Source organism: Saimiri boliviensis, chromosome 2 (genome assembly GCF_048565385.1).
Source record: "Saimiri boliviensis isolate mSaiBol1 chromosome 2, mSaiBol1.pri, whole genome shotgun sequence".
Classification (NCBI taxonomy): Eukaryota; Metazoa; Chordata; class Mammalia; order Primates; family Cebidae; genus Saimiri; species Saimiri boliviensis.
This window is the reverse complement of record NC_133450.1, coordinates 31,608,438-31,632,441: the sequence shown is the minus strand read 5'-3', so window position 1 is coordinate 31,632,441 and position 24,004 is coordinate 31,608,438. Positions and strand designations below refer to the sequence as shown.

The 24,004-nt window shown below is 42.5% G+C and overlaps 1 protein-coding gene and 1 pseudogene across 8 annotated transcripts in view; both read left to right on the top strand.

Moving 5' to 3' along the window:
- Positions 1-24,004, top strand: part of RGS6 (regulator of G protein signaling 6) — a 634,950-nt gene that overhangs the window by 209,526 nt on the left and 401,420 nt on the right. The window lies entirely within an intron of this gene.
- On the top strand, positions 23,519-23,641 carry LOC120364236 (small nucleolar RNA U3; annotated as a pseudogene).

Below are 24,004 nucleotides of genomic sequence, written 5' to 3'. Positions count from 1 at the left end.
GTGCTGTTTTTTCTCTGTCAGACACGGCCTGCACCATAAGCTTCTGAAAAACTCTTTGAGGCCAGGGACTTGGCGTCATTGAGCTTAGTATCTTTGGCAATGTTTTGCTGATAGGAAAGATTCAGTAAAAGGACATTTGGCATCAAACTAAAGGAAATGTGCTCCACTTGACATTTACATCGCAGTGGTTTGTTTCAAAGCCATAGTTTCGTGGTGTTTCTTTATAACGTGATTGAATTCAAATGCACCGGGATGACTTCCTCTAAGAAGGAGGAACCTGAAGGACCAAGAAGATGTAGCAAAAGCAGAAACATGTCCATCTCTCATTGGGTAGGGACGTCATTCATTTATTTGTTCCTGTTTCACTTTGCAGATTCCTTTTCAACTCTTACACTGGCTGTCTTTCTATCTTTTCTTGTTTTATTTGTAGAAACATAGTTATTCATTAGGTCCTTGGGCACAAAAATGGAGGCAGGAATGTGCCAACATGTATGTTAGGGTTCTTTAAAGAAACAGAGCTAAGAGAGAGAGAGAGAGAGAGAGAGAGAGAGAGAGAGAGAGAGAAGTGGAGACGTCTTATGGGAATTGGCTCACGTGATGATGAAGGCTGAGAAGCTCCATAATCTACAGTCTGCAAGCTGGAGAACCAGAAGAGCTGGTGGTATAACTCAGTCTGAAGGCGTGAGAACCAGAGGAGTTGCTGGTGTAACTAACTCCCAAGAACCAGAAGCTCCGATATCCCAGGGGAGGAGGAGGTGGTTGTCCTTGCTCAAAAAGAGAGAGAGTGAATTCCCCCTTTCCCCATCTTTTTGTCATATTCACCTTTTCATTGTATCCAGGCAGGCCCTCAACAGATTGGGTGGTGCCCACCCACATTAGTGAGGGCAGATTTCCTTGACTCAAGTACTCGAATTGGTAGACTGAGTCAAGTACTCAAGTACCAAGTCAAGTCGTACTTGTCTCAAATGTATTTGAATCTGAGTCAAATGCATTCAAATTATTTGAATCGGTAGACTGAGTCAAGTACTCTTTTCTGGATACACCCTGACAGACTCATCCAGAAAGAAAATTTTAATAGATGTTTGGGTATCCCTTAACCCAGTCAAGCTGACACATGGAATTAACCATCGCAATATGTTTCACATATGTTTTAAAGTAGCTTAATTTTTTTTGTCTATAATTTGGGTAGTGGTTGAGTTAGTATCTTAGCACTTGAGTTTGCCAACCACTTAGGTAGGGTAACTAACTGTCTTGGGGTTCTCTGAATGGCATTTAACACATGGTCACAAAAATCTTGGCCTTAAGTACTTCATAATGATAAAGTTCAAGGTATTTTCGTGTCTCAAAGAACTGCCTGGACTATGAGGCAGAGAGTCGCTTGGCTCTAGTCCTGGTGCTGGATCTAACTGGCTGCCATTTTGGGGCTCCCTTAAAGGAACTCAGTTTCCTCATCTGTGGAATGTGAGGATGGAATTCATCACCGTGCTCCCTCCCAGCTCTAAATTTCGCTGAGTCCTCTTTTTCTCTGCTATGTACCCTCCACTTTCTGGCATGTTTTTTGTATTCAATATTATAAACGTGTCCCTGTTTTCTAAGTTGTTACAGCACAAGAGAGGGGTAAGGAATAGTTAACAAAATTGTTTTCTGAGTATTCTAATATTCTTTTTTTTTTTTTTTTTCCTGCCAAACTTCTTTTCCTCATCTTCTCCCAACATTTTTGTGGGGGTGGGTGGACTGGTGGGTGGCTGTAGTGATATTGATATTCAGAGAGGAGTGAAAAAGGCAGAATTGCAAGGTTAACAACAGATGGTTATATGGTGCCATTTTAGGCGTGTTATTAAAAGAAGAAATCTATTTTCCTGAATAGTAGAATGTCTTCAGTGTTTAGGTTTAAATCCACTGTTGAAATAGAAAAAGAAAGAGGAGGAAGAAGAGAAGGAGAGGGGGAAGGTGGAGGAGGGGGAGGAAAAGTCAAGGAAACAGAATATTTTTGCATGATCTCAATTTTCTTATTGTTCCAAGGTTTTTAATTTGGACAGTGGTATGTACTTGAGATTAAATGCAAGGAAATTTGTTGTACCATTTGCCCTACAGTTACCATTTTCCTTGAAGAAAAGCTTTTCTGAATCTTTCTTTGCTGGAGCCGCCTCTTCCCTTGCCTGAATAATCTCACTTGCTTAAGTCATCGATGCAGTGGACTGACACAGCCTTTCTCCTGAGGAATTACGCTGTTCTCTTGGTAGCTCTAATTTACACTCCCACTATTGCCCAAAGAAGAGACACTGTCTGTATTGATAACTAGAAAGAAGGAACTGAGACTGTGGTCCAAAGACGTCTTATCTTCAGCATAGAGCAAGTATGTGGTTTATGGTAGGTGTTCAACAAACTTTAAAAAAAAATGTATTCATCTGTTCTCATGCTGCTGATAAAGTCATGTCTAAGACTGAGTAATTTACAAAGGAAAGAGGTTTAATGGACTCACAGTTCAACATGGCTGGGGAGGCGTCACGGTCATGATGGAAGGCAAAAGGATGTCTTATATGGCAGCAGGCAAGAGAGAATGAGAGTCAAGCAAACGGGGAAGCCCTTTATAAAATGGTGAGATCTGGTGAGACTTATTCACTGCCACGAGAACAGTATGAGGGAAATCACTCCCCATGAGTCAGTTACCTCCCACTGGGTCCCTCCCATGACACGTGGGAACCCAAATTCAAGATGAGATTTGGGTAGGGACACTGCCAGACCATATCAAAACTTGACCTAAAAGAATTGACATATTGGGAAATAGAGAATTTATTGAGCTTTTTTAGGAAAGTGGTCTTTGAACCTTTTTTTGCTCTGCCCGCTGGAGTATGCTATCCATCAAATTGTTAGTTCAGTGAATTATGGTTCAGACATTCAGTTACATTAATATGACTATTTTCTTGTATGCTAACTTGAGAACCTACTCCCTGGAGATATATTATCCTATATAGTTTCCAAGTGAAATGGAGATAGGATGCCTTAGACTGTTACTTCTCATGTTTTTCATTCCAGTCTTCCTCAGAGCCCCTCTCTATAATCCCTACCCTATATACTTTTAAACAAAGGAAAGCCACTCAAATCACAGTTAGCTCATGGACATTAGTGAGAAACATTAGGAAATTTAGAGGATCCCCAAATTCTCAAACACAAACCGAGGTATAGCCACTGGGTGTCAAGCAAGGTTTCCTCACTGGTTTAATGACTCCAGTTTTCCACATTCACATTTGTGCTTGGAGCCTTACATATATTATTTAGTAAAACCCATTCTGCAGCCCTTCGTGGTCGGTAGCAGAATATTTAACCCTACTGTAAGAGATAAGAGAAACCAAACTGCATTTTCTACTTTTACCTGCCATTCTACACAATTCTCCAACAGAATCCCACTGGATGGCCTCGAGTTCGGTCCATTTCTGACACTGTCTACTGGGCGATACCTTCAGATCTCGCAGGTAAAGGGCTCAGTCCCACAAGACTGCCCCTGACTTCAAATGCCAATCACAAGTCCCAGATTGCGGTCTGTACTTCTGACCAACTGGCCATAAATTGGGGGTTCCCACAGGCCTTTGTCAGGTTGAATGAATTTGCTAGAGTGGCTCACAGAGCTCAGGGAAATGCTTTACTTGCTCCTGCCCATTTATCACAAATGATTTTTTAAAGATACAAGTGAACAGCCAGATGAAAAGATGGAGGCATAGAACATGCTTTGGGAGCATCCTGAGTACAGGAGCTTCTGTCCCCATGGAATTGGGGAACCCTACCCTCTGGGCACATGGATGACATGGATGTGTTTTTGTTCACCAACTGGGAAGCTCTCTGAATGCAATCCTTTGGGGTTTTTATGGAGGCTTCATCACATAGGTACAATTGATTAAATCATTTACATAGCTATGATTAATCAACTCTTCCCTCCCAGATGTTGAGAGTGGAAGTAAAAGTTCCAACCCTCGAATCATACGGCTGGTTCCCTGGCAACCAACCCCATCCTGAGGCTATCCTGGAGCCCTAACCACCAGTCTCCCTAGTACTAGACAAAAGGAAACTTGTCATTTTGGAGATTCCAAGGGTTTTAGGAGTTATGTGCCAGAGATGAAGACCAAATGTATATTTCTTATTATAAATCACAAAATCACACCTATTAGAAAGTACTACATATAAAGTTTGCACTCCAAGAATAAAAGATACAAATATGGAATCTTCAAATGCCAGGGGCCTGCTGGATACTGTGAAATATAAGCTACACTACCTGTTATTGAAAACCAGAATGTAAGTGTAAACTTGACCAGGGAACCTGCAGAGAGCACACTGAAGGGAAAGGTTAATGTCTTCATCACTCTTCCTCTGATAGAGTGAAGAATTATATTTGCATCCTTCAGAAGATGACTAGATAGCTGGAGACTCTATATTCCTGTGCCCTGGCCCAGAGGACCAGGAGTTTCCAACTGGTCTGTTGCCTTTTAGGAGCTGGGCCACACAGCAGGGGGTGAGCAGTGGGCGAGTGAGTGAAGCTTCATCTGTATTTACAGTGTCTCCCCATCATTCACATTACCATCTGAGTTCCGCCTCCTTTCAGATCAGCAGCAGCATTAGATTCTCATGGGAGCACGATGTCTATTGTGAACTGCTCATGCGAGGGATCTAGGTTGTGCCCTCCTTATGAGAATCAAATGCCTGATGATCTGTCGCTGTCTCCCATCACCCCCAGATGGGACTGTCTAGTTGTAGAAAAACAAGCTCAGAGCTACCACTGATTCTATACTATGGTGAGTATGTAATAACAATAGAAATAAAGTGCACAATAAATGTAATGCACTTGAATCATCCCAAAGTCACCCCCACCGACCCGCCCAGTCCATGGAAAAATTGTCTTCCATGAAACCAGTCCCTTGTGCCATAAAAGTTGGGGACTGTTGTCCTAGCAGGGAGAGCAAGAGTACTTCACTTAGACTTGACCAATCGTATGTTCTCATTCTGGATTTTGGATCTGGGAGAAGTCTTTCAGAGACCAAGCAACACTTGAGAAGGGTTTTAAGGCTAGCTTGAGTTTAGTGTGCTGGTGCCAGCTGCCATGTCTTGAGAAGATAGTTGCTGTGGTAAGACCTGCTGCCCAAGCCACCCTTGGTTTCTGCCTAGTTTTCTAACACTTCCGTCAATTATCCATTCTCTGCTTTAGGTAGCCAGACAGAACTGTTGCTGGCAACCAATGACTAATTCAGTCGCTTAATGTGTTTCATAGCTTTGTTTAGTTACTGGACATGGCTCACCTTCTGGTCAGGCAGCTTAGAAGCAGCCATGGGCCATATGAATCACTATTTTAACTTTCATAGTAAAAACTTGCTCCATGTGGGAAACCATAATTATTTTGGTTTCTGAGTTTAATAAGCAGAAAGCAAAGAAGAAAAAAAAATACTGTTTGGACTGAGCATTAAAATGTAAGGAACTAAAATTGTTTATAGATAGAATTTCAACTAAGCACCAAAGATTTATTTATATTTTTTGCCATTTCTATTTTCTGCCTAGTTCTGCCTAGTTCTGCCTAAGAACTAGGGAAATCCATGGCAAGGAGAAAATAAAGCATCAAAGAGGATGAAAATGTTCAATAAAGCATTAGAACCCAGAACACTTAAATCTTTAACATTCATGCATAGTGAGAGTCCTTCACATTTCCAAGGCAGACTATTTTTCCCCCCGCCACCTCTTGGTATTCTGTGCCAACACTTGCATGTTTAAATAACAATTTAAAAATCACATAAGAAATGGTCAAGCTTGCTTTTTCCCACTTAACTCTCAGTTATTTCATTCTTGGAGACTTGTTAAAGAAACCATTTAGTGTTATGAATGCCACCAAGTCATTCCCTGGTAGACATTAGAAATTCTCTCACCAATTCCAACTTGAAAAGGTCCTGACATGTTTTGATGGAATTGGCCCGTGTGCCCATTTACCAGTGACCAGCTCATCTCCATGCTATGATGCTCCCTGGGAAATGTGCATGATTTTTTAGAAGGTGGCGAGAAGCTTCATGGGCACCAGCATCCATAACCTGCTTCTCGAAAAGCAAAATGAGATTTACATTTAGGTGACCACCTGGTAGGATCTCTTATAGGAAGAAAAGGCACTATACCCCTATTACTATTTCAGCTTTTATACACAAAGTCTTTATAGTTGAAAAATGCATTATAATAGTTTTAATTAGTGGCTTCTCACCAAAGCCCTGGATATAGTGTTATTGGCACCACTTTCTGAGAAAACCATGTGCCATTGAGATGGAATTGACACGAGATGTTAATCACTTAGAAGCTGGTACTAGAATCAGAGTGATAGGCCATAGGACTCAAGGAGGGTTTTCTGTAATCTTAGAGGGCTAGGTAGGGTGGAGGGAAGGAGTTGATGATTGATTCTTACAAGTAAAAAGGGCAAAAATGAACCAAAACACCATTACGAATGTTAACAGAAGTCTGTTACAGAGTTAAAGCTGGGTTTTCCAAAACAACACATCTGGGTAAAAGCACCCTTGGTACATGAACTAGTATGAAGCCAGCACCTGAGATCACACTGGGTTTGCCCCCTTCTGCCAGTGGCTGTTTGTTCTCGTTTCTTGTCTTGGACTGAGAGTTTTCAGCTGGCCTTTTGAGCAGAATGCATCTTGAATCTGAGGATGGAGGCAAGCCAGGCACAGAATTGTGAGGGTCTTGGCAGTGAGCTGCTGGTGTTCCTGTCTCCTTCCATTCATAATCTTGGACTTGGTCCAGGGGGTCTCCAACTGGTCTGTCACCTTTTAGGAACTGGGCCACAGCAGGGGGTGAGCAGTGGGCCAGTGAGTGGAGCTTCACTTTTGATTAGGAGAGGTTCTTTGGGAGAGGTTCTTTTGATCATTCAACTCTTTTCGTGTAAATGTGCTGCAATCCTTGTCAAGACGTGGCGAACTATATTTAAACATTGTTTTACCATTTACTGTTCTGGGCCCTATTTTCCTAGTCAGATGGTGAGTTCTGGGAGGGCAAAGGCTGAGTCATTCTCAATTTACATTTTAATTAGGCATCCAGAGACTTGGTTATATTCTGAGTCTGTATTATTGATCAAAGCCCTCACCTGGAGTTTCTGGGGCCATTCTTTGACCCAGAAGCTGATGACATTGACACAGGGAGGGAATAACATCCAGCTACAGAGGATTAATATAAGTCTTTAGTGCCCCAGTCCCCATTTTGCTGACTCATTTATGTCTCAAGAACTCCGATCTTTATGCACATTCTATTACCCTTGAGTACTCAGTTCTCTCTCCTCTGCATCCCGCCCTGGAGCCTTGCATCTGTCAGACTCTTCCTGTTGCTGAAATTCTCAGTCCTCTCTCTCGGCTGAGTGGCCAGTCACAGTGCCCCAGTGGGCACTGTAGGGACAGAACTGAGTTTCTGCTTCTCCTTCGGAGTTGATTCTCTCTGGAGCTCTCTGAAGTTGCAGAGAGACATAAGTTCCTTAAAACCTTGTGGTTTGTCGTGCTGGTGAGTCCTTGAGCCTGTCCTCTGCTGAACAGTGAGGAAGGGCACAGGCCATTCAGGGTCCTGGACTCACGATGATTTCTTGTCCTCCCCAAAGACGTCTTTGCCTGGTGCACTCGTAAATAACCCACCACTTCTTGCTGGCTGTGTCCCCAGTTGAGTTCCTCCAGGATATGGCATCAACTCTGAACACATCTCTGTATATTTCCTCTTAGGACCGCAAGACTCATGTTAAATTTAGTGCCAGAAATAACCTCAGGTACCCTGTTCCTTATGGTTCCTTAGATTACATTCCTAGATTACATATTTTACATTAAAGAAAAACACCCAAAGCATCTAGAACCATGCTGGATTCTTGATAAATGCTTGCATCCATTAAATACATATTGAAGTAACTTCTTCGACTCCAGTAACCCCTCTCTTAATACTTAACTATTTATCTCCTTACTTTAGGGAGCTACCCAGCCAGGACATTTCTGAGAGAGAAAATTCGTATTTTTAGTAGTCATCAGATAGTTACCGTTAATGGTGCTGAGTTTTAAAAAACTGTTAATTGTACTAGCTAAAGACTAAAGTATATGTTCCTCTCTTCATAGAGTGATGACGATGATTTTATAAATACTGGTTGGATAGCACCATAATTAATGGGCACCAGCTTCCATTTTGGTAACAGTTTATTCTTATACCACATTTAAGAGGTTTCTTTTTCCTGTGGTCATAAAGTGATGAAAAAAAGAGAGAGAGAGAGAGAGAGAGGGAGGGAGAGAGATGACATCTTTTTTAATAAGGCATTCCAAGCAGTCTAAGTATCTATGAATTATAAATGAAAACTTTTCAGTGATTAAAATAAATATACCTATGCAGTCCCCTTCTCTGCATCATTGCTTCACCAGGCCTGCAGGAAAATCACTCAGAGGAAGTCCCAAGGGGCTCTGAGATCATTTGCATCTGCTCCATGCATTTCTCTGATGTAAATCAGAGTGAATTAAGGGCAGTGGCTTTCTAGCTGGTTTGGGAAGAGGGATTCTTTTATCCAGAGGAGCCATCAGCCGGTGGTCAGTTAAGGCCCTGAAGTGCGGCTCTTTGTAAATTATCCTTTGTAGTCATGGTCTTATAATATAACCTAGTCCATGTTTTGTTCCCTCAAGAACCAATTTGCAACATTTAATGTTCAAGGATGGTTCCATTCCTGTCTTTGTTTACGCAGGTGAGGCTTTATTTAGTAGTGGCAAGTGAAGGGCAGATGGTTTAAGGGGTTCTTAATGCTGCAGAAGAGGCCCATAAACTGAAGAATCCAAGAAAATCCAATCTAAGAGACAAACACAGTCTCAGATGGATATAAATTAATACTATTCTTAGGAATCGTTCCTTCCCATTTCTCAGACTTATAGCAAAGCTCTTACTGATATATATCAGTGGCCATTGTGCAAGAAGTTGGTAGCAGAGAAATCATACTCAAAGACTGCATGGAAGTACATGAGGGAAAAGATGGAGAATCCTGGATAAAGACGACAACTGGCCAGGCTCCATGGCTCACGCCTGTAATCCCAGCACTTTGGGAAGCTGAGGCAGGTGGATCACTTGATGTCAGATGTTTGAGATCAGCCTGGCCAACATGGCAAAACCCCGTCTCTACTAAAAATAGAGAAATGAGCCAGACATGGCGGCGCATGCCTGTAATCCCAGCTACTCAGAAGGCTGAGGCAGGAGAATCACTTGAACTCAGGAGGTAGAGGTTGCAGTGAGCCAAGATCATGCCACGGCACTCTAGCCTGGGCAACAGATAGAGACTGTTTCCAAAAAAGGAAGACAACCATCTTTTTCTAGCCCTTTTTCTTTTGCTCTACCCTCCATTTGCCTTGTATTTGATTGGTTGTTGATTAATAACATTAATTTTTACTGTAGGATTATACATAAGAGACTACTGGCCTTTTGCTGTTTGAGCTGGAAATTAAAAGTAGGCATTGTGGGTCATTGTTCTAAAATGGCTCATTTTCCAAACATGATGAATGGCTTTTGGAGAGCAATTTGTGTCCAGGCAAAATTAATGGACATGTCAGCAAACTGGAATGTGGTTCTGAGCTTCAGGGGATATTCACTTAGCCATTCCTAGACTTTTCTCCTATCAGAACATGTCTTTAAGGTTCAATGTCTAATATTTTTCAACATTTTAGTCTAAATTTCTACCTTTAGAGTATTATTAATGGTCTAATTGGATAATGACATCAATTTTCTCTCAGCAGTGTCTATAATAAAGCATAATGCAGGAAAGATAGCATTTAATAAAATCTTTGTTTAATGTTAATAATATTTACTACCATCAGATTAGAACCAAGTTAACATTTAATTAGTAAAAGATCTCTCAGTCACAGGACTCTGGGGATGTCACATAAAGGGCATCAAAGAAATGGAAGAAACAGCTGGAATCATCTTTGAAGAATTTCAAACTCATCAGTGAGATATTAGCAACACTGGGAAAATCGTTTTTGAATCTTGAAAGAATGATGCCCCAAAACCAGATCATTTGACCATTACGTGTCTAGAGAGCCATCATGCTTCCTGGTACGTTTACTCTGGAAAATCCTGACTCTCAAAAATGAAAAGGAAATTATAACCTTAATAAATTGGCCTGAATTGTGTAGATTCATAAGACCACTCTTTCCATTTCTTTCTATTTAATGTTGTTTTTACATAATGATCACTTAACAAAGTTTGAGAATCATAACTGGCAAAAAAGCTAAAATTCTTAGGCCCTAAAGGAAAAGTTTGCAAACATATGTTTAATGTTTTAAAACCCCTTTCCCCCAATAATCGTTACCATGTCCCTAAAAGAAACTTCTCTTTCATGAGCTCATAGATCAACAGTGGAAAGATGATTGTATTTTTGAGCCTTGAAGTTCAACATTTTCTCTTCTAAGTATTTTATTCTGCAAAAGCCCTTTTCAGTGATTTAAAATGCCATTCTCCATTTATTTGTATGTATTGAAAATCTATTTGGAGCAAGGTATTACATTTAAAGACAGAGAAGAAATGGTTCATCCACTCAGCTAATATTTATTGTGCATATGCTATCTGGGGACAGAGTGGAGAGCAAAAGAGACACCATTCCTGCCCTTATGCGTTTGAGTCTGGTAGAGGAGACATTCATGATTTTTTTTTTTTTAAGCAGTGTTATGGCCCAATGGGTTCATGTTGCCCACTGCCTAGAAAAAGCCAATTTATCAAGACAGGGGAATTGCAGTGGAGAAAGAGTAATTCACACAAAACCAGCTGTGCAGGAGATGAGAGTTTTAATATTACTGAATTCAGTCTCCTGAATCAGAGTTTTTAAAGATAAAAACTCCTGGATCAGAGTTTTTAAAGATAGTTTGGCAGATAGGGGCTTGGGAAATGAGGAGTGATGATTGGTCAGGTTGAAGATGGAATCATAGCGGGATTGAAGTGAGGTTTTCTTGCTGTCCTCTGTTCCTGGGTGGGATGGTAGAACTGATTGAGCCAGATTACTGATCTGGGTGGTGTCAGCTGATCAGTGGAGTACAGGGTCTACAAAATATCTCAAGCCCTGATCTTAGATTTTACAATAGTGATGTTATCCCCAGGTGCAATTTGGAGAGGTTCAGGCTCTTGAGCCAGAGGCTGCGTGACCGCTAAACTGTGATTTCTAATCTTGCAGCTAATTTGTTAGTCCTGCAAAGGCAAACTGGTCACCAGGCAAGAAGGGGGTCTTTTTGGAAAGGGCTGTTACCAATTTTGCTTCAGAGTCAAACCATGAACTGAATTCCTTCCCAAAGTTAGTTCAGCCTATGCTCAGGAATGAACAAGGACTGCTTAAAGGGCAGAAACAAGATGGAGTCAGTTAGGTCTGATTTCTTTTACCATCATAATTTTCTCAGTTATAATTTTGTAAAGGTGGCTTCAATGGAGACTTGCTCTGTTGCCCAGGTTAGAGTGTAGTAGTGCAATCTCAGCTCACTGCAACCTTCATTTCCTGGGTTCAAGTGATTCTTGTGTCTCAGCCTCCCAAGTAGCTGGAATTACAGGCACCCACCACCACACTGGGCTACTTTTTTTGTATTTTTAGTAGAGATGGGGTTTCACCATGTTGGCCAGGCTGGTCTCAAACTTCTGACCTCAAGTGAGCATTTTGGCCTCCCAAAATGCTGGGATTACAGGTGTGAGCAACCACACTTGGCAATGAATCTTTTGATTACTTAAGTGTAAAATTACATGTGCATTGCATGATATGAGATGTATTATAGAAGAATCTTATCTGTCTAGGGGCAAAGGGCTCCTCTGTAGAAGTGATATTTAAGGGAAGATTAAAGGATTAAGAGCAATTAATTTGGCAAAGGATGTTCTGTGTTTTTATAATAGTCTGTTTTTATAATAGAATACCTGAGACTCTAATTTACTTTAAAAACTCAGAAATTTATTTTTTACAGTTCCAGAGGCTAGGAAGTCCAAAGTCAAGTGGCTGTCATTTGGCAAGAACCTTCTTGCTCTATCATCTCATGGTGGAAGGCAGAAAAGCAAGACAGCACATGTGCCAGAGAGATCAAGACACAGTTAAACTCACTTTTACAATAAGCCCAGTCTTGTGATACACACCTGCTCTCACAATAATGACATCAATCCATTCATGAGGGCTCTGCCCTCATGACCTAACCTCCTCTAAGTTCTCTCTCTCAACACTCTTGCCTTGGGGATTTATTTTCCAACTCATCAACTTTAGAGGACACATTCAAATGATAGCATTCTGCCCCTGGTACTCAAAATTCACTTTCTTCTCACATATAAAATATATTTACTTAATACCGATTGCTCTAAAATTCTTTACTCATTCCAACATCAGCTCAAAAGTCCAAAGTTCGCAGTCTCATCTAAATCAGATGTGTGTGAGATTCAAGGCATGATTCACCCTAAGGCAAATTCCCCTCCAGCTGTGAGCCTGTGAAATTAAACAGTTTATCCACTTTCAGTACAATAGTGAGACAGGCATAGGATAGCCATTCTTATTCCAAAATGGAGAAATAAGCAAGAAAAAAAGAGTAGCCCTAAGTAAGTTCCAAACCCAACAGGAAAAACTACATAAAGTCATAAATCTGGAGAATAATCTCCACACCCTTAATATTGTCTCCCAAACATGCTTTTTTCATTCTTTACGTGGCCAGGCCGAAAATTTTCAAAACGTTTACTTCTTCCCTTTTAATTATAAATTTGTCTTTAAATCATTTCCTTCTCTCATTTTACTGTAAGTGGCTAAAAGAAGCCATGTAGCACCTTCAACACTTTGTAATTTACAGCATTTGCTACTTAGCCTGGTTCATCACTCTTAAGTTCTGCATTCCTTAAAGCCTAGGACATAGACACAATTCTCCCAAGTTTGTAACTGTGTAACAGGGATGGCCTTTACTCCAGGTTTGAACACGTTGTTCCTCAGGTGCCTTTGAGACTTCATCAGGATGGCTGTTACTGTCCATGTTTCTACCAACATTCTGATCATGACCTCTTAAGTAACCTCTAGGAAATCCCAGTTTCCCTGCAGTTATTTTCTTCTTCTGAGTTCTCACCAGAATCACCCTTAATGGCCCATTCATGACAATCTATGCTTCTTAAAATCCTGCTCCTCCAAGCTCTTCCAGCCTCTACCTATTACTAAATTCCAAAGCTTCTTCCACATTTTCAGATATTTGTTATAGCAATAAACCCTCTTCTTGATACCAATTTCCTGTCTTAGTTTATTTTATGCTGCTTATAACAGAATACCTGAGACGGGGTAATGTATAAAGAAAATAAATTTATTTCTTACAGTTCTGGAGGCTGTAAAGTCTAAGATCCAGGGGCCGGTGTCTGACAAGAACCTTCTTGCTGCATGATCCTGTGGCAGAAGGCAGAAGGCCAAGAGAACATGTCCACAAGAGAGAACAAAAGAGGGTCGAAGTCACTTTTACTTTTATGACAAACCACCATTGCAATAATGATATTAATCTATTCATGAGCCCTCATGGCCTAATTACCTGTTAAAGGTCGCATTCTCAACCCTGTTGCATGGGGATTAGGTTTGCAGCGCATGAACTTCGGGCAACACATTCAAATCATAGCACATGGGAGGCAGAATTGTATTGCAGGTAGAGACAGTGGCTCATGTCAATGCTGTGTGTTGAGAGAGAGAGCACAGGGCAATGGAAAGAAAGAACAAGCAAAGGGGCACTGGCACCCAGAGAACAAGGAAGAGCACAGGTGGGATGAATCCAGAGTGGGAGGTGGAGACCACCACCAGGCTACGCAGACCCTTATGATCACTTTAAAAATTTGAGAGATGGGAAGATCACTTGAGGCCAGGAGTTCAAGACCAGCCTGGACAACATAATGATAACCCATCTCTATAAAAAATAGAAAAATATTATCTGAGCCTGGTGGTACACACCTGTAGTCTCAGGTACTCAGGAGGCTGAGGTTGGAGGATCACTTGTGCCCAGGACTTTGAGGCGGCAGTAAGTAAGCTAGGATTGTGCCACTGCACTCCAGCTTGGGCAATAGAGCGAGACCCTGTCTTTTAAAAAAAATGGGAGTTTTATTCAAAGAATGGTGTTAAATTATTGATGGGTTTTACACAGTAAACATGAAGGGAACACATTTTTAGTTTGCAAAGATTGCTCTAGTGCCATTGGAGAGGAGTGGTAGTGAGATCGCTCAGGGTGCTGTTGCTCCCAGGTGAAAGATGGTAATTCAGGTGGACCTCATGAAGAAGAGAGACACAGATGATTCATAGAGATGTGGAAGAGGCAGAATCAATAGAACTTGGTATTGATTGAATATGCTGTGGGGGCAGGGTTATTAGCATGGCCCTTAGATTTCTAGCTTGCTAAGTAGGATGAATGGTCACACCATTCACTGAGATAGAAGGCTGAGCTAAAAGAAGATTTGGGAGGAAAGTTGACTTTTACTTTGGACAGGTTGAACTCAAAGTGGAGTATGGTGTCATACAGTAGGCTGTAGTTACATAGCCTAAAAATGAATGGATTTGTAAAGGGTCAAGTTGGACAGAAGTAGAGCATTCCAGTTCTCTAACATCGTACAATAAAACTCCCAACAGTTATGGCTTAAAGCAACATTTACTGTGATCCTTAGTCTGAATTTTGGCGAGGCTTGGTGGATAGCTTATGTCATACCACTTGTGTCCGCTGGGGAAACTCCAGGCAGCGGCTGGAAACAGAGGACAGCTTGCTCACTCAAATATGTGGCAGTTGATGCTGGCTGTTGGCCAAACTTGAGCAAGGATGGTGGCTGGAGCATCTACTTGTATCCTTTCCATGTGGCTTCTTAGCTTCTTCAGAGCTTGGTCTGCTGGGTTTCAAGGTGAGTGTCACAAGAATAAAGTGAGAGCCAGGCAGAGACTGTCTCACCTTTCATGACCACATCACTTCCATGGCATTATTAGACATGAGTCATTAGGCCCAGCCATAATCAGGGGAAGAGGAATTGGAGTTCACCTTTCAATGGGAGGAGTGTTGAAGAATTTGAGAACATGTTTTTAAATCACCACATGGTGGGTGATTTAAAAAGAAGTCAGTGAGCATTCCAGCTAGAAGGAACAGGCTGAAACAGGAAGGTAGAAATTATATTCAATGGAAGTGGAGTGATTGCTGTTGAATGGCCTGGAGGATGTGTGAAGGGTTATGAACAGTAAGAAAGAATAGGTTAAAGAAATGTTTGGGACCAAATTATAACAGAGCCCAAACTTCCTGAAATCCATTATTTTCAACCGGGAAACAAATTGTCAGGAATGAATACAAGATCAGATTTATTAAATAAAGATAAAAAGGAGAGATAAACAGTGACTGGCATGGGTTAGGAATAATTCTTGCTGATAAAATAATTCATACAAACTTTGTGGGGTCTAGTCTATGGATTTGGGGTCATATATCTCCAGATTTAAATTGTAGGCATGTTCAAATCTCTTTAGTTGGGCTTTGTACTTTGTGCCAGTCAAAAATATGAGTCAAAAAAATCATGCCTGGATGGTTCCCTTAGGAGGTTTCTCTCCTTTATCCCTTATTGGATTAAGATAAGAATCTTGGCCTTTCTGATTCTGCCTGTGGCTTCAGATTTTTCCCACCTTACTGCTGCTATCCCAAAAGGACTACATCAGAGGAGACTGGTGAGTCCAGTAGTATTCCTCCAAAATTTGTGTCTGTCTGGAACCTGAGAATGTTACCCTGTGTGGAAATAGGAACTTTGTAGATGTAATTAGTTAAGGTTCTTGGGATGAAATCATCCTGCATTTAGGGTGGGCCCCGAATCCAACGATTGGTGTTGTAAGAAAATGAGAAGGCACAGAGACAGAGCGAAGCAGCCCATGGGAACATTCAGAAGCTGACTTTGGAGTTACGCATCTAAAACCAAGGAATGCCAGGAGCCACCAGAAGCTGGAATAGGTAAGAAAAGATATTTCCCTAGAGCCTTCTGAGGGAGCGTGACCCTGTCAACCCTCAATTCCAGACTTCTGGCCTCTAAAACTGTGAGAGAATAATTTTCTGTTCCTTGAAACCACCTAGTGTGTGGCTACTTCTTAGGGCAGTCCTAGGAAATGATACATGAAGTAGAGCCAGGCATGATGTGTTAGTTCGTTCTCACACTGCTGTGAAGAACTACCTGAGACTGGGTAATTTGTAAAGAAAAGATGTTCTTCAGGCTCTACAGAAAGCACGCCTGGGAGAAGACCTCAGGAAACTTACAGTCATGGCAGAAGGTGAAGGGGAAGCAGGCACAATTTACATGGCCCAAGCGGAAGGAAGAGAAAGAGCAGCGAGGTGCTACACACTTTCAACCAGATTTCGTGAGAACTCACTATCGTGAGAACAGCAAGGGGGAAGTCCACCCCTACCACCCAGTCACCTCCCACCAGGGCCCTCCTCCGCATTGATACAATCACCTCTTACCGGGCCCCTTTTACAACAATGGGGATTACAATTTGACATGAGATTTGGATACAGACGCAAATCCAAACCATATCACATGGAAAATATGGGTGTTGGTTTGCCAGATGCCAAACAGAAACAGTGTTTGATCTGTTGATAATTGTGTATCATCTTTATCAGGTCTACCTTCAGGAAATCAGAGAGTAGAGTATATTTTCTTCATGAAATGGTGAGATATGTATTAGCCTGAGACAGTAGCTGAGGAGAGTGAGTGGTGGGCTCCGCCAGAGTGCCTTCATAGAACTACATTGGTAGGTGATCAGAACAAAGGGATGCATAGAACAAAGACCCACACGTGTAACCCAAATGCCTAACAAAGTTCATTTGATGCATAAGGTGGTGTTGCTGTGTGCTGAAGGAAGGAACCTGGGTCTTTGTCTCTATTATGGTAAATAGAGAAGAGATCAAGCTTTCCTATGGCAATAGGGGATTTTTAATGAAGTAAAGGAGACAGAAGAAATGTCCCAAAGGAGAATGAAGTATGTCAAAAACAGATTGCGCATGTAATTACTTTCTCAGACCTTCCTGACATTTATCAGCAGGACTTGTGTTTTGATGAAAAAACTTAATTAAAACTTAATTTTTTTAAGTGGCAAATATTCAGCATGGTTACAGGAGGATTGAAATCAGGGCACTGTGTAATTTTAATTGCCTTCGAGAGATGCACTTCACGCGAAGGCTAGTATGAGGGACATAAGCTAGAGGCACGGAGGCTGAGGAGAGTGGCCACACTGAACCCTCACCGTGTGCTTGGATGCTATTTTCCCCACTCTTAACAGGCGACAAGATGGCATCTCAGGTTCCACGGATCAGGAGGAGAGTGGGTCTGTCCTGGAGTGTGCTGGTCAGGCCACGCTTAGTGTACATGTTGTAGGAAGTGTCTTGATTTTTATTTTCCTAAAAGAGGGAAACAGGAGATTGAGGAGGTTCCATATCCCATGAGGCAGCAGTTTTTAAATAGCAGTCTCTGGATCGGTTCTGTCAGAACCGTGTGGTTCTGATTAATCTGTTTTAGGACTTTTGTACAGTATTTCTGTTTTAAAAATAAACCTGTCCTACTGATTCTGATGCGGGAAATACAGGTTTTTAATGGAAGAAGCATGAATTTGAAAATGGGTAAATATGGGCCATGTCTTTTACTTCCCAAGGAGATTCGGGTTGACTACTTAGTTTCTTCTATCAAATGGGGGTAATACGCTTATTTGATGGGGTTTTGTGAAAATAAGAGATAACACGGGTAAAGTGACTGACACACAGTTAAATGGTCTAAAAATGATGAAACTGTAGAAGGAGAGTTGGATCAGGCTGCTTGCTCAAATGGGGAGGGATAAGTTTGTGTTCTTCAAATATTTCAAGGGCAGCCACATGGAAGAGGTAACGGACTTACTTTGTGTGTGCGTGCGTGCAGTCTTTAAGGGTCAGACTCAAGTCCAGCAGGTAGAAATTATAGGGAGATAAACTTCAATGCAATAGAAAGAGGAACTGTCTAGTGAATGGTCCAGGGATGTCCTCAGCTGGCTCCAGAGGGTAGTATGTTCCAAATCACTGGAGCAATTAAAGCAGCTGCCAGATTTTGAAGATGTGCAGGGCTCTGGGGCAGCAACTAAATGAGACCACTTGGTTCAGCTCTGTAACAGGGTTTCTGGTTTCCTGTGGGGGCAGTGGCTGACATACTGCTGTTTTGTAAATGGACAACACTTATTTGGAGAAAGTGTTCGTAGAGAGCATTTACAAGTAAGACATGTCAGGTCAGTTATGCTTTTTTAGGTGTTCTTTACCAGCGACATTATTGTAACCTTCATCCCGGGCCTTTCAGAAAAGGGATGGGGCATATTTAGATTTTGTTAATGACTGAGAAGCTCCTCTGGCACTTTGGGGGTGGGGGCTGGAGCTATAAAATGTCCTGTAATTGTTCTAGGACTTTCTCCTTAATTTAGCTAACATCCGGGTCCTTGTCACATGGCCATGGAATCTTGGGCTCACAGACACTTCGAAGAATGAGAAGAATTGAATTTATTGGGTGAAAAGGAACAAAGTGGGTAAACAGGGACTCCCCCACAAAGCCAGATTCCTGCTAGTGTGCTTTCTGCCTCGCAGATTGACTCCTGGGTAGCACCCAGGAAGAGGGGACCAGGCTCCTCCCCACTGCAAATGGCATGAACTTTCCAAGACCCTGCCCGCAGCGTGAAGGCCACGTGGAGGTTCTCCAGTGACCCCTTTATATTTGGCTGTCTCATTATGAGTGGGACAGGAGTGGGAAATTATCCCACTCCACATGCCAGTTGCTCTCTGCTGGAAAATGCCGTACCTCATTGAAGCCCAGGTGGTCTCCCTGGACCAGCCTTTGAGGGTCCTTTTCGGAGCCCTTTGGAAACCTGGTATTTGATGGGTTGGGTTACAGGGCTGCTCAGCCTGATAGCCTTGCATTATCTGGTGTTTGAAGCAGAACATTGGGAAGAAGGTAGACGGCCAGTTGCCCAAAGCAGAGTGTCAACAGTGGTGGGAGATGAAGGCTGTTTGCCTCCTTTTCACTGGGGACCATATTTGGATGCAGGCTGGGCCAGCGTGAGTGGCACAGTTAACTTACCAATGAGATCCCTCGTTCTTCTTATCAGTGAGATGGTTGGGGACCAGTTAATCAGGGTAAGGGCAGTAGTTGGTGTTGACAGTGTGATCTCCCTGCATGGTGCTAACCAGGCTGCAGGGACCCGACATCTAACTTTGGCCACAGCATCAGGCTCCAGTCAACTGACACGAAAGCAAATTTCCAAATCATCTCTTTCTAAATAGATGATACTCGGTGTTCCTTTTGCCTTCCTTATTTTTTTGCAAATGCCGCTCCCCAACAGCTCAGTTGTTTGCTCTGATTGCTGTTTTCCCAGCAAGTGGGAAAACCCCAGGTCTTTTCCCCATCAGTATTCCCTAATGAGGCTGATTCCCTCAAAGGGACCTTGATGAGTTACAACAGCACCACCATGTTCCCAAGCCGCATGCTAAGAAAAACAATCCTCGGTGATGCCCTGCAGGCACCATTTAGTCCTGGGCGGTAATGAATCCCTAAGAGAATTTGGTCCTCTGTATGAAGGTAATCCAAAGTGAAGTAAACAATTTCACCATTAGGTGGTTTACCCTGCAGGCCTCATTGCTGGCTTTCTGGAAAGTTGCTAAATAAGGCAGAAAAACATATTCCTTCCAGAGTGCACAGGCCCCTGTCTCCTACACAGTCCTCCTGCCTGTCACTTTGAGTCACAGCTGGGCTTTCTGGAACCAGGATTCTTGTCTCTAGTTAGCTCAGGTCTTGCAGCCATCCCAAATCCAGCCTGTGACATTGGCCAAACAGCTGGGGATCCTGTTCCCTGGCTTGGCTGAGCTCTGCAGAGCAGAACGGTGGCCCAGGCTAACAACGGATCATTTCCTCCACCATTCCTGAGAACCCTGAGGGCTTGTTACCTGGAATCAGAGACTTGCCAGAACTCCAGATGACCTTAGAGGCAAGCTCATTCAGCCTCATCCTGAGGATATGACTTCTGGCGCTAACCACCCACATTGAGATTAGTAATATCATGGTCACTCAATGCAATTGTGTCATTTCAGGAGAAGTGACCTGTTCCCAAGATGTCATGAAACCCACATTAATGAGCTGGGCTGCGATGGAGGTGTACTTTTATTTCTGACCTTAATTATTATAGTGATTTGGATTCCTTATGTTTATGATGGATTTTCTGGTTACCAAGTATGATTCACTCTAAGCCATTTAAAAAATATATAACATGGAGCTCAGACCCACTTTTTTTTTTTTTTTTTTTTTTTTTTTTTTTTTTTTTTTGAGACGGAGTTTCGCTCTTGTGACCCAGGCTGGAGTGCAATGGCACGATCTCGGCTCACCACAACCTCCGCCTCCTGGGTTCAGGCAATTCTCCTGCCTCAGCCTCCTGAGTAGCTGGGATTACAGGCACGTGCCACCATGCCCAGCTAATTTTTTGTATTTTTAGTAGAGACGGGGTTTCACCACGTTGACCAGGATGGTCTTGATCTCTTGACCTCGTGATCCACCCGCCTCGGCCTCCCAAAGTGCTGGGATTACAGGCTTGAGCCACCGCGCCCGGCCTTCAGACCCACTTTTAACACAGTGGCAAATGCCCAACAGCTGGCAACTTCCCCTTCTGATGTCAGCCGTTTGAATCATCGCATCTCCTGTGGTGGCTGGGGACCGCTTCATCTTCATTCTCCAGCTTCAGTATTCTTTTCTGGTATTGTCGTTACCTACTTAGGTGCGTACCTGTACTAAGCTGGGACCTCATCTCTGTGCCAGTGAGAAAAATGAGGTTCACCTGGGAAAAGAGCCTGGCACAGTTGTTCTCAGGCTTGTCTGCACATTAGAATCACCTGCAGACTTTTAAAAAATACTGCCACTTGGGTTCCACTCTTGGAAATTCTAATTGACCTTGGTTGCAGCCTGGACGTCTGGAATTTTATGGTCTCCCTGAGTAATTCCAATGTGCAGGTGGGTGGGCGGGCTTGCAAACCAGTATCTGAAGGGGCTGGTCAGCAAGGAGGATGGGCAAAATAGTGCTGGCCAAGGGGTGTTTATAAAACAGAGTTGTGATACCTGTTCATATGTTCACCCTTGAGGTCTACTTTGGTGGTTGCAGGCGTTTCAGGGGAATGTTTACTGACCAGGTTAGTGTCCAGTGACAAGATGTGGCTGCTAAGGGTCAGATTGATGGCAGAGATCTGGCAGACTGATAGTTCTCTAGCAAGTAAGATGAGATCTGCTTTTGCAGCAGGAAACGGTCAAGTAAGGGATTTGAACAAAAAGCCAGTGGTATCGGCCATGTCCACAAGTTGCAGTTCAAGAGCCTGCCTTCTGGTTGGCTTCTCCCAGCTTAAGTCTGGTACTGCAGGAAAACTGACTGGAATTTTCATGCTGACCAAGACTGAGACAATCAGAGACTGGCAGGCATGGGACGAGGAAGCCTGGATGGGAAGACTGACCCTTAATCTGTTGTCATTATCAGGTGAGTCATTAGGACCACCTGGAAAGGAGATGTTCTTCGCCTTCTCTTGCGAAAGTGATTCAATCTCCCAAACCCAGGTTGATAATACCCTTCAGTTCTAATATAGGAAGTGTTGAATAGGTAATGTCTCTGAAGAACTCTCTGGGTTCCTTAGAGAAAAATACCATTTGCATTGTGCATCCGCAGGAAATTTAAGTCCTGGATCGAGGCATTCAGGGCTCACCTCGAAGTGGACTCCTAGGAACAAGAAGCAAATGATTCAGTGGAGAGGGTTAGATGCCTGGCCAATGGAAATAGGGATGTACTTCAGGTTTTCTAGCCCCAGAAGTTCAGAAACTTTGAGTTCCATGGTGTATGTGTCTGTTACTCACTTGAAACTATGTGAAGTCTCTTGGATAGAAAACCTGTTGCATGTCCCTTGACTACCAATAGCAGCAGAGATACTCTGTGCCACTGAAGAATTTTCCTCCTTGTTCTGCGAGGTCATTTCTCAGGTTTCCTTCACCACAATTCTGTGGGGGTGTACGGCTGCGATAAGATGTTTGTTCTCTGGCTTATCAATTATAGGATATTTTCAGGACAACTTGGGAGAAATTTGCACGTTTTCCTGGAGGCAGTGGGGCAGCTGCTGGAGGTTTTCGAACAGGGTAGCCACATGCTCAAAGAGGTATTTTGGGAAAATGCACTAGGCGATCATATCTGGGTGAGGATAATATTAATATTTAACCACTGGCTTGTTAGGAAGAGTCAGGAGAACGATGTGGGTGAATGTAAAGATGCGAAGCCGCTATTCCTTTGTCCATTCTTTTGGTTTCTCTGAGACCTGATGCCTCAAGGATACCATCTTCTTCTGACCAGTGTTTCAGTTTGCTAGAGTTGCCGTAACAAAATAGCACAGACCAGGTGGCTTTAACAGCGGAAATATATCTTCTCATTGTTCTGTAGGCTGGAAATCTGAGATGGAAAGGCATTGGTAGGGTTGGTTCCTCCTCAGGGCTTCGAGGGCAGGGTCTGTTTCAGGTTTTCCTTCTTGGCTTGTAGATGGACATCTTCTTCCCCATCTCTTCCCCTCTCTCTGCATTTTTTTTGGTCTAAATATCCTCTTCTTGTGAGGACACCAGTCATATTAGGTGGATTCAGGCCCACCCTAATGACCACATTTTAACTTAATTAGCTCTGAAAAGATCCTGTCTCCAAAGATGGTCATATATGAAATACTGGGGTTAGGACTTCCACATATAATTTTTTGAGGGGATACAGTTCAGTACATCACAGCCAGTGTTTTTGAAGAATTTCTCTTTTGAGGGGTTTACACTTAGGTAATTCTAGGCTATTTTAAGGGGTATTTCAAGACCCAGCAACCCCCTCCTCCACCCATCTGCCCAAAATTATATTCGTCATCTCATGGTACCTGTTATACCATCACTAGAATTACTTGGTTGAATCAAGTAATGTTTTAAGATAATTTCCATAAACACGCACTCCTTTTATGTAAGAGGGTAATAATAGAGCCAGAGAACTACTGGATGAAGTCATTTACCAGACTACATAAAAGTATGAATGTTTGACAACTAGTAAGGGAGCCTAAGATTTGGGACACAGAGCAGCCTATTTAGAATATCCAGTATAACACTACAGGGAATAGCAAGGGCTCTAGAGCCAGTGGCCTGCGTTCAAATGTCAGTTTCACCCCTTTCTCGCTGTGCGGCCTTAGGTGAGTTACTTAACTTACCTGTGATTCTTCCTTCATCTGAACAAGCGGTATTGCAATGGCACTTAACTCATGGTTCTTTAGAAGATGTATGAGCGAATACCTAATATAGTGCTTAGAATAGTGCCTTGTCTGTGATTGGCTTTCAGTAAATGTTAGCTGCCCTTGTTATACTATTGGACAAACTGCAAAGCACATTCCTATCTGCTTTCTTCTTTGCCTTATAGCAGCCCTGTGGCATAGAAGGAGTTATATTTTGCATATGAAGAGACTGAGGCTCTAAGACATTATGCAAGACTGTACTTTCAGGGATCATTTCTATAGTTTGTTACGAGAGAAGTTTCTCTCAACCTGTCCAAATCCAGTAGCACATCAAAAAGCTTATCCGTCATGATCAAGTCAGCTTTATCCCTGGGATGCAAGACTGTTTCAACATATGCAAATCAATAAATGTAATCCATCACGTAAACAGAACCAATGACAAAAACCACATGATTATCTCAATAGATGCAGAAAAGGCCTTCGATAAAATTCAACACCCCTTTATGCTAAGTACTCTCAATAAACTGGGTATTGATGGAACGTATCTCAAAATAGTAAGAGCTATTTATAAGAAACCCACCGCCAGTATCACACTGAATGAGCAAAAACTGGAAGCATTCCCTTTGAAAACTGGCACAAGACAAAGATGCCCTCTCTCACCACTCCTTTTCAGCATAGTATTGGAAGTTCTGCCCAGGGCAATCAGACAAGAGAAAGTAATGAAGTGTATTCAAATA